Raw genomic sequence first — 12,102 nt, 5'->3', positions numbered from 1 at the left:
TGTTTACTGGGATTAGAATTATTGTACAATATGAAAAATAGAGCATTGGGGAAAACTAGAATAAACGAAGAACAGAAGGTGAGTAAATCAACTTTTGTGGGGACAAGACAAAACGTTATTATGAACACTTGATTGATCACTCGTGTTAAGTATAATACACAATGAAATGATCAAATTTACAATATATAAACAAAACTAAAATGAGTGTTTGGAAATTTGTGTTTGACATGATCTTATTCAGCCGGTATGTTCTGTTGCTTTTTTATTGTGGTCGCTGTATCAATGGTCCAGAATTTAAAACCCTGCCACAGTTGGCTTTAGCCACAGGTGCTTCTTTCCAGCTCTGCCCTCTATTAAAACACTATAAAATGTTTTAGAATTACCACTACTCACAACACACTGTAAACAGCATCTGATTTTTCAGTTATGCTAAAGAACGAAACACAATTACATCACCTCGTCAAGCATACAATTAGAAGAATGGGCCGGCCTTTTATAATATAGTTTGCTTTCTATTCGGGGCAATTTTGAGGATTGCACCGCCACTCTGTGGAGTAAATGTGCCATTGCATTCATGACAAAAACAAGGCAACATCATAAATTACCTACTGCGTACTATACAACGATGGCTAGCTTTTGCAAATTGTCGGATTTTTAGATGCTGAAATTGGCGACAAATCTATGGGGCTTGGGGATTATTTTAGGTCTAGAATCCACTGTGACCCTCTGAGAGCTTGCTTGGTCCGTTGTCTCCATATGTGAAGCACATATTTAGTACTATTTTTCATCCATTTTCTATTACGCTTGTCCATATTCGAGTAATTTAACTAGAGCGGGAAATGGGGTACACCCTGGACTGGTCGCCAACCAATCACAGGGCACAAAGAGACAGCCTTTCAGATTCACTCTATGGACATCTTAGCCTAAAATGTATACAACATGCTTGTTTTTGGAATATGGGAAGGAGCCGAAGTACCGGGGGACATATAACACCAATCAGATATGGTCCGGTGGAGATATACCCTGATCTGCCGACGGTAAGGCAGGACGCGGTGGTTCTTGTTTTGTATTCTTTCATTTTATTTGAGAAATTATATGAACCACAATTTAGCAACAGGAACCGGCTATCAGATAGTGTCAATCAGCATTATTATCTGTCTTTGTATGAGGGGGTGTCGTGGATTCCATGAAATGTGCTGCTGTGTCTAATAAAGTAACCTTTCAATTGATTGTTGTGTTTCAAACGTCATTGACGTCTCAGCTATCGTAGCTGACATTTCCCGTCATTCGCCCACGGATTTATTAAAGAATGGACTAACGTAGCCGCTTACTCGCTGTTGCGAGAAGTGAAGCCAGCGGCGGCCATCTTACGTTGCCAGTCGTTCAGCATGCCTAATTTGGACAGCATACATTGATTTTTCTCCGTGACGTTTTCATGTTACACTCTGTCTGTACGGTAGAAAATCCAAGTTTTCTCATATAATGCTTATCTCTTAATGGAACTCAACCATTCGTTTGTAGCATGTTATGACAGCCTTCGAAAATAAGTTAAATAATAGCAAAGCCCATCTCTGCAGCATGTTATCACAACCATCGAAATTAACTTTAATGTAAGCAAAATTCAACAGTAAAAGAATCACTGTGAAATGTAAACCTAACCTCTGCGTGATACTGAGATAATATCCTCTGAATGGTCTATGAAAACACTGGAATTATTCTTTGAGGGTCTCTTATTACTCCATACAGGGACCCTAGCGTAAAACACGAGCTAATTGAGTTTTTAGCGTTGGAAAAAATAATTCGAAAGTAACATTGGCGACGTAAGATGGCTGCCCACTGGCTTCAACCACGAGGGGCCAACCATTACTCCATTCTTAAACAAATCTGTGAATTCGCCACATTGTTTAGTTATGTAAAAGAGTAAGTGGCTGTTAGCACGACAAATGGAGGTGTTTTAGCACGACAAAGAGAGGCGCTTTACGGTAAAAGCTGGCGCCTATGACCACGTGACACCAGCGATGTTTGTAAACATGCGTCAGCCACATGTGATTCCGGCAATGACGACGTGTTTCGTGGACCTTTCGACCAATCGGCGTCTGGGGGAGTGTCTGTGGGCGGGGGCGCTGGTGTTTGCGCTATGGAAAATCGTTACTGTGGGATACGCCGCAGATAAACGTGCGCTCACAGGGCCGACAGTGGCGGCGAAGGGGACAACCGCGGCGGGCCGAGTCCTCGCGGAAGAGCGGGAGGACCGACGACAGACCAGCTGCACTCGAGAAAGACAACCTCCGCGATAAACACGTAAGTTATTAATGTTATTGCGAGGGAAGAGCGTCATCGCGGTGCGTAATGTCGCGTCGAGAATACCACTAAAAGTAGTTCCTAATGCTTGTGCGAAGTGCTCCCAATAAATGCCCGACGGTGTTGCTGTTAAGTGCTCAAAATATGATTTCAAATTAAAAGGGGGAAAAAGGTCAGTCGTCGTCGTAATAGCGACGCGACGAGGAGCGACCGCGTGCGCATTTAAAACAAGGTTTCGCCTTCGACTTTGACAACAGGTAAATGAAACTGCGTCAGAAGACGAGCCTCGGTTGAGATCCGGTGGGAATTTCCGCCAAGGCGGCCGGAATGTAACGACATCGCGTCAACGTGTGTACGCAACTCGGCGTCAAAACTTGACTCGGGGCCTTTCAGTTAGGAGGAGAGAGCGATGTAAACAAAACGCGTGAAGGCAAAGCCCCGAATAGGATGCTGCGCATGAGATGGACAGTGCGTATATCACGCAGTGGAAGAGTACCGTCCGTGTTACGCAGTTCACAATGGCAAAACACCTAACGAATTGACACCCTAATTTTTCACTTTTAAGAATCGGATTAAAGCGGACACGTCAGTTTCTTTTGTACTGTGTCTAATAATTTGATAGCTATACTGGGTGGACGTGAGTGGTGACGCATCTGGCGTCTCGTTTCAGGTGACAACAACATTTTGCTGCGTCACAAGCTGCCAGGGGGTCAACAATAAGCTGGCTTCTTTTTAGTGCGCACTTGATAATGATGAAACTCGTTGCGGCTCTGCAACTCGGGGTGGCGCTGCTGAGTAGCCCTCGACCCTCCTCCTTCCAGAAGGATGCTGGCATTCGATAGCATAGGATAAATAAACAAACGGGGACAGAACGAATGCAGATGCTTCCATTCAGAACGTATGAGTCAGTGGATGATTTTGCTGGGTTGGTGAATCATATGCTTTGGAAGTCACCGGGCACACAATCCTATGGGCCATTTTAAGATGACGCCACTTCAAAAGTACAAGGAAAAGTTACAAATAAGGAAGGTTTTATAGAAAATGTAGGTGCTATAACATGTGTAGATTAAGTTCCTATAGTGGTAACTGTGGGATGGGTTTCTTTTGTATCCATTTTTTAATCAGCCATCCATCCATATAGATATGGATATAGCACTTGCACTTATTAGGGTTGCATGTACGCTGGAGCCTATCCCAGCCGATTTGGCGAGAGAAGCGGGGTACAAACAGTACAGGTCGCCAATCAATCACAGGGCACATTTAGACAAACAACAATTTGTATGCCCATTCACACATGTGGACATACTAGATTCTTCAGTGAACCAAACATGCATGTTTTTTGCGTGAGGAAGCAAAATTGCCCAGTGAAAAACAATGCAAGAACGGTGAGAACAGTCAACATTTGAACCCCAGAACCTGAGAACTGTGAGGCTGACATGCTATACTGCTCAATCAATGTGCTGCCAATGTTTAGATATATATGAAAAAAAACAAGAACAGCCACAAATGGCTCCTTGGCACTAACTCTATTGTTCGTTTCCTCTCTATGTGGCAAACTATGTTTTTGTAATTCAATCAAAAAATAATACAGTACGGTATTACCTCTCACAGGTCACAGTCCATTGAGAATAGTTCATTTGTGGAATCTTGAAATTCTATACACAGTAGCAGTTTTCCATTTAAAATTGCTTGGTGTGTGACTATACTAAGAGTCACAAACGACCATTTTTTTGAGGAGGGCCGACACCCCAGTCCCGAGCGGCAATGTCTTTCAATTTGAGGGGTGACTAAGGTGCATCAAAATGGACATAGTAAAGCGACGATCTGTCAGTCTACTTGAACGATAATTGTCATTAAAAATTCCACCAATCACGAATTACACAACTGGTAGGAGGCCGCACTTTAATCCATACTATACACTGTTTACTGTAGGTGCTACTGTTTTGGTCAGCAAGAAACAAGAAAAGGTAGTTGAGTTACTTTTTAATGACTGTGTGTGAATGATAGCATTTATAAAATCAGGAGTTTCTACCGGACAAAGGAGGCATTGAGTAGATTACTAATTGTGACGTTAAACACCATATTTTCACTGGAGCGCTTCAATTAATCTGCCCCCTCACCTGTGTGACAGTAGGTCACCCCGACAATCCTGTTGACACGGAGGCCCTCCCAGTTGATCACAGTCCAGTGAAGTGTACTTACTCACCGGCTGTTGACCCGTCCGAATGTAACAGGGCCAGCAAAAAAAACTTGGAAGTACTTATTGTACTACATTATAAATTAATTACACAAAATCTGTGAATTCATACCTGACGTGTTCTTTTATGATTATTCATCCTTTTATTATCCTCCCTAACCAAAGGGTGGAACAAACCTTTTTATATGTTCCCCTAATTTAATAATTAATGTTGCACTGCCTCTTCAGTTGTGTTCACGCCTTTGACTCTCCCTTTTTTCTGTTGATGTCCATAGGGAGGGGCACGTTGTATCGCCACATCTGACGGGAGGATTTTGATTTGTGCTGTTGTCGTCAGGTTTGTGATTGAGACGATTAAACGCACCAACACAGGATATCCTGCTGTGTCGTCACTACTCTGAAGCACAACGCCGCCAAACGCAACCAGTTACACGAGAGTGTGGGCTTCCTCAAATCTCCCCCTAGGTAAAAATGACATGCCCAGGAGTGGAATTGTGTGGGGGGGGGGACAAGTGGAAGATAAACGGCCCTAGACCTTACCCCCAAGAATTGGATCGGTCATCCAAGGCAAACAGGAAGCTAATGACTAGTACAGTAATAGTTAATGGTCTTTTTTTTAGGACTGCGAATGCTGTGTCATCTGCAGCCCAAATGTCCTTTCCGAGACTGGCCAGCGCAACAAGTGACCCACTTTGGCGGATAAGAAAGCGCGACCTCAATAGTTATTTTGCCGCTCTCTTTGAAGGGAGGGGCGCAGCCTCTCGAGGCAAATTAACAACCAACGCACTCGCTAAGTGTCACGTCGTCTTTTGCTGCGCCCCGGAGGGACGCGGCATGAAAAATAAAAACATATGCAACAAGCAAAACATCGGATAACTGTTTAAAGCCACCTGCAACGTTTGTGAAAGCTTAAGCAAGCAACCCAAGATTGCAGAATAGGAGGCGAGAGATTCTAAAATTAATCCCGGGCCTCACTCGACCATGATGACGATGGTGATGATGATAATGTATTAATAGACAAGTGGGGTGGCGTTTTTTTCGTAGGTATCATTAGCAGCTAGCAGGCTTGCCAAAATGGGATTAAAACAGTGTGCAGAAAGGGACTCATCACCTCGGCTGTTCTTCTCACTGTGCCATAATTGGACATTACTTCTTGTTGTCTAAATATAATGCGAGCTCAAAGTAGCCTTAAAGAATGATGGGGCACGAATCCATTTTTTTTACGATAATACCAATTTATCGCAGACTGCAGAACTAATATACCACTTTGAGCTAGTTCACAGGAAGACGGAGGCATTGCTAGTGTATGTGTAGTGGTTCATATTGTTGATTGGCAAGCATTTCGGGATGTTGTCCACTTTCGGCTCTAGGTGGGAGCTGGGATTAGCTCGAGCCCCTGCCCAGACCCAGGACAGAATTAGCAATAGAAAATGGATGAATAAGAGGCATAGTCTTACTCTTCATATACAGTACAGATGCACAGCACTCTAAAGTTTGGTAGGAACGCACACGAGGCACCAGAGGTGAGCACGGAAGTGGATTTTCATCCGTCAAGAGTTATCATCACTAACCACGTGATTGACAGTCACTGACGGACTCCGGTTTTGCTGATGTTTTTTTGGGAGGGTGCGGGTGGGGAGACAGACTGACGGATTTAACTGACTGACGGACTGACCAACTGACGATTACGATTTGGTTCTTCACGAAAGACGATGGACTGACGAATGACGGACGAGCGAAATCTTCTAAAATGCCCACCTCTGCAAGGCACACACACAGGTAATAAAGACAAGAACTGCACTTTTAGAATTCTGAAGAACACAATTAGCCATTTTTTTTTTCCAATATTCCAAGATTAATATTTAATTCATAATTGAAAAGCAGGTACATGGCACAGCAGGGCTTCAATGCTTACACTCACCATCTGTTTGTTGAGGTGGGGAAGTCAGGAACCAGGTTATGGATGGTGGGTGGGTTGATTAGTTGATAATACATAAACCATACAAATGTTTTTATCTTAAAAATAATGCAGATTGTCAAATAATGCTTTCAATGTCAAAATGATGCTCTGAAAAACCTTATCTAGCCGAGAGGCCTGCTTCTTTGCTCTCTATTGTCTCAACTGAGTCCACAAACTTGACTTGAGGTAGCCATCTTGCTTTTAACCCATGACTCTTGCACACTTCTAAATGCAGTAGCCATACCTGGCCAGTGGGGGGCATACGAAACAAAAACTACCATAGTATGGTGAAGACTTCAACAACAGAACTGCAAAAATATACAACTTCTATGATTACTAGTCTCAATTACATGAATACTACTTTATTTCCACAGGCAATAATAAAAAAGTGGTTCATACAAATATACATAAATCCCCTCAGGCATAAAGACCCAAAACAATTATTAATACCCATTTATTTTGCGATTGAAAGTTAACTGTTATCTGCTGGATTTAGCAGAGCAATGAATTGTTTTCCCCTTATGTCAAGTCATAATCTTATAAATACTATTATTTTATTGTACTATTATTTTTGTACGACACATTAACATTCTTCAGTTTGAATAGCAACACTGCGCTTGTACATGGGAAAAGAAAAAAATACTTAGATTAAAATGCATTCCACATACAGGTTAAACAAAAAGCTCAAATGCAAATGTGCAGTATTTTAAGGTTAAATACAACTGAACGGTACTTAAAAAATGTACTGTACTTGAAAAGCAAATTGTACTGTACTGGATTAAAAAAAGTGCACACAGTCTGTATGGATAGCTATAAACTTCTTTGTGATATGTTTGATATAAAGTATATTCAATCCAGTAATTCTTCCTTGCGTACCACTCAAGACTCGAGAGATCCCGTGTACCACTAGTGGTACTTGCACCAAACTTTGAGAACCACTTCCTTAAGGTTAAAACAGATCGCTAGCTATGTTGACTTAATAAAGTAAAACTAAAAGTATTTAATAGTACTTTTTGGTATTTAACATCTCCTTGTCTTGCTAATGTAATCACAATACACAATAATAATGGCGAATGTTTCATGAAAAAAGTGAACTATACTTGTTGAACTATGAACTGTGAAAGGTAGTGTACCAAATTTTTATCAAAATGGTTAGTAATGGAGTTACTAAGGAAATATAAACAATGTTCTGATTTTTTATTTCTTCGTTACTGACATTTAGGGATGATTAACAAACGGGGGCAAAAGATGAATGCAAAATGGGGGGGGGGGGGGTAAAGCGTGTAACCGGAGGGTTTTTCTGTTCCCTTGATGTTTACAGCTTTACTTGTATCCGTTTGGCACTAACTTCCAATTCCAACGATGAATATTATGTGATGCTTTATTGTTGATGGCGTCACGGTGGTCGACTGGTTAGCACGTCCGCCTCACAGTTCAGAGGTTTGTGGGTTCGATCCCGGCCCCGGCCTCCCAGTGTGAAGTTTGCATGTTCTCCCCGTGCCTGCGTGGGTTTTCTCCGGGTCCTCCGGTTTCCTCCCACAATCTAAAAACATGCATGGTAAATTGATTGGACTCTCTAAATTGCCCCTAGGTGTGATTGTGAGTGCGGATGTTTGTCTCCGTGTGCTCTGCGATTGGCTGGCAACCAATTCAGGGTGTGCCCCGCCTACTGCCCGAAGTCAGCTGGGATAGGCTCCAGCACGCCCCGCGACCCTTGTGAGGATAAGCGCTATCGATAATGGATGGATTATTGTTGATTGTCCTTTTAGGGTGGGAATGGACTCCTAATATGGCCCAATTTCAATATTTAGCTAGAAATTGGCCTTTCATTATCCAGGACGTTTGCAGTGTACAATTTTGTGTCAGACTATCTTAACTATTAACATTTTATTCCTTTGTTTGTTGTTTCTCAAAGAAGCATTTTACTGTGAAGTTTATCCCAGTTTCCTGAAAATTCCAACTTTATAATAAAAATACAATGGACACCAGACATCAAGCGGCAACTTCGGGCCGCTGAACTCAGTCGCGCAAACCTTTTCGATGTGGAAACACATTAGCCCGATGAGTTTGCCTCTCTCACGCCTGATAAATTAGGAGCTCTAATCTGTAAGCGGATTAACCACCTACTCTGTTTATACGCGCGCACACGCATGCACATAACCGGGGCATTAGGTGTGCAAAGCGTCGTCACCGATTCTTTGGTGACAGTACATTTTCACTCATTTTGACGTATGGACTGTTCATCCAGAATGTAGGGCGCCACAGGGAGGAGTTGGACTCAAAAGAGAAGAATTGGAAGTGGTGTTGTAGACTTAAAAGAATAAACATAAAATGACAGCGACACTAAACAGCGTGACAACAGTTGTTTTTACACACTGAAGCACAAGGAAGTATGGATTAGCCCCAGACTGATGAGTCAAATTGTCCCCAAAAGACACACTGAGGTTTCTGGATTAGTTGCTTTGTCATAGTCAGTGTGGGATGACTGCAAGGCAAACGGAATCTCGTACGTGGCTTTGAATCAAATACAACTTTGAATTAGGCTGCCGAACATGGTGCAGACCTGCGCAAAGGACACAGGTGTGGACCTATATTGTATACTATTTCTGTCCAAAGTTGGCTGTGCTTTATCCCGGCGCAGTTGTGCTCGCTTGTGTCGGTTTTGGAAGTCGTACAGTCTTTCCGCGTCTGACCCACTTCAGAAGGAGCGCCAGGACTGAAACAACAGGCTCTGTCAACACACTGGAAAAAGATTAAGATTCTAAGTAACTGTAGCATGCTAGTGCCTGCACACACTCAGAATGTTATCTATTATTGGATTGTTGTTTCAAAATTTTAGGAGGGTGATGGGTCTTTGCGGTTGGCGATATGGCCTAAAATTCATATCAGGGTATAAATTAAACTGGTGCGTGGTAATAGTATGTCACGATATAAACTAAAGTGTAGAAATTATAGTGGAATTCTGAATGGGTTTTAAATGGTCCGTTAGCAAAACTTAAATTGATTAAAAATAGATTTGTTATCGTAACTTTGACAACATTTATTGTACAAAACTCAAAATTAAAACTCAGCACTCTTGAGTTCAATGAACTGCTGCTATGAATATTTATTATATTATACATCAATATACATTTGACTTTAAAGGCTCCTCCTTCTGCCTGATGTATATGGTAACGTACTGTTTGGTTTACGGTTGTTAGACGTTTCATGTGCAGACTGTGCAGCTGTTAATTATTTTACATTGAGTGAGACACTCAATGTATCTTATTTTCTGTTCAGAGTTGGTTACACTCCGCTGTAAGAGGTTCCAGACTTCTTTTAAAAGTACACACCAGAATAAGATGGTACAGATGGTATAAGATGATGCGGTTTCTAGCCAGCCACACTACGTGTGGCGAAAGTTAGCTTAGCGACTAGCATTCACCCAGTGGTTACCAAGCAACAGGGAGGATGTGTGGCTGACATGGAAGCGCCTTCTTTTTTTTTAACCAGCTCGGTACTGGTTGAAATAAACAGAGGTGTTCGAATCCAGGTGTAGAAAGTAAAAACCCTCCCACAATTTAGCTTTAGCCACAGGTGTTTTTACTCAAGTCCTCTTTTACCTGCCGGTTGTTTAGAATCACCTGTGGCTAAAACCAAACTGTGGCTGGGTTTTTACTTTATGGGCCTGGATTTGACACCTCTAAAAATAAAGGTACAAGAAGCTATTTGTTCAGATGTTATTGAAGCTATTTTTTCATCCTGAGGCGAATACAATGATGTAATCAACGAGTAGGGATAGACCGATATGCTTTTTTCAGGACCGATACTGATTATTAGTAGTCAAGACGGTCAATAACCGATATTTGAAGCCGATATTTATTTGTAGAAAAAAGGTAGTGTGGTGTCAAATTTATCAAAAATAAAAACTCCAACACTTGACTAAGACCATGTTTATCAAACAACTTTAGTGATTTACAAGATGTTAAAGCTTTTCTAGATCTTAAAAAATAGACAACTTTGTTTTAAGTCTCACAAAAAAGTGCAGGCTCCCAGGCTCAGCTGCATGTCTTATAGTTCAATGAAAACAAACATCTCCTTACAGTAAATGAGTAAAAAGCACGAATAAAGCAGTTTTTAATTTATCGGCCTTAAAATAAAAAAAAGGCCGATGCCGATAATCGCCAAAATGACAAATATCGGCCCCGATAGTCGGCCCGGCCGATAATCGGTCTATCTCTATCAACGAGCGTTATTTTAATTGGTCCGATTCTATACAGTAGGCCAAGTTTATACCGTCTACCACATACACTGCACTAACTAGTAGTAGTTGTTATCATGAGTAAATGCCGATCATCTGACAAGTTCATTTTGTTCACATGTAGTAGTGGGTAAACAATTACCAGATTTATTGCAGTCATTCTGTTGAGTTCTATTGTGCAGACTGGCAGTTATCGTGAAAACAGGCAAGTGAAGCCATTGCATTGATCATGGTATGTAAATTATGGGCTATAAATTAAAGTACATTTTTATTGGAACTATCTATGTGACAAAACAGTGAAATGTTTGGCGGTTTTCAGTTTCATTGAATATCAGGATCCAGTCCAATTCAAAACTTGTTACAGTTACAAAAATCAAGGTAACAATGTTCCAATGTGACCGTGATTTGAAAAAGGAGAAAAATGCCACATTTTGTTTGTTTTGCAGATGGCGGGTCTCAGGCACACTCAGAAGAGGTTTCCTCCCCAGGGAACCGGTTTCAGATGGTGTTTTAGAGTATAAAATCCCATCTAGCACCATTTGAAATCGGTGTTCTTAAGCAGGAACACACTTCAGGGGTCTTCATGGGCAAAGGCGCCTCATTCAGGAAGTTGTGCAGCCTCACTAAAGATGACCGTTTTCCTCTGGTGTTCAGAGTTGCCATCATATCTAGCACCATTTGAAATCGGTTACAATGTGGAGGGAAGCTCAACGCAGCTTTGTTGCTGTGCTACCCTACAACGCCAGCAGGTGGCAGCCTTGTGACATCATCCGCGGCTGCTCTATGGTACAATGTTCATTCATTTATACAGATAGTCTATTTTTCTTATTGATGTCAGAGTGTTGTTGTTGAAATATATGTGGCCACACATTTTTTAACTTAAATAAAAGAGTTCAAATGTCAAATTGAAATAAGGATGTGATTTTGTTCTCACACAAAAGAGGCAATTCCTTGGCAGGGTTTTGAACACATGTTTAGGGTGGATTCATAGCATGTTGTATCGTACTATCACCAGAGGTGAGTAGAGTAGCCAAATATTGTACTCAAGTAAAAGTACTGTTACTTTAGAATATGACTCAAGTACAAGTAAAAAACAGTCCTCAAAATAGTTCCGGTACGTGAGTAGGAGTAAGGATTCAGTGTAAAATGAATTGAGTACTTAGTAACTAGTGGATAACTTCTAAATTACTTTATTATTAAAATAATGAAACTTATTATTACTATTTAATCAACGTATGTATGTCAAACAGACAATTATATTAATAGGAATCTGCAAATTCAAATCTTGGCCAATAATATCACTTAATGAATCAAATCAGAGTAAATGTGATGGTGTTATTTACATGTTTACAGCCTATTTATGCCAATGAGCCTATTTTTTATCGTATCATACTTCATCCATTC

General features: G+C 41.2%; 1 long non-coding RNA gene across 1 annotated transcript; it reads left to right on the top strand.

The window, feature by feature from the left end:
- Window positions 1-2,051: 2,051 nt before the first annotated feature.
- Window positions 2,052-11,603, top strand: LOC147141773 (uncharacterized). The gene is made up of 3 exons (XR_015088238.1): window positions 2,052-2,301; window positions 4,774-4,963; window positions 11,145-11,603. It is a non-coding gene; the product is annotated as an uncharacterized LOC147141773 (long non-coding RNA).
- The last annotated feature ends 499 nt before the right edge of the window (window positions 11,604-12,102 follow it).

The sequence above is a fragment of the Filicampus tigris genome, chromosome 9 (genome assembly GCF_054856515.1).
Source record: "Filicampus tigris isolate MCC_2025a chromosome 9, RoL_Ftig_1.0, whole genome shotgun sequence".
NCBI lineage: Eukaryota > Metazoa > Chordata > Actinopteri > Syngnathiformes > Syngnathidae > Filicampus > Filicampus tigris.
The sequence above is the reverse complement of the archived record's forward strand: the minus strand, read 5'-3'. Positions and strand labels throughout refer to the sequence as shown.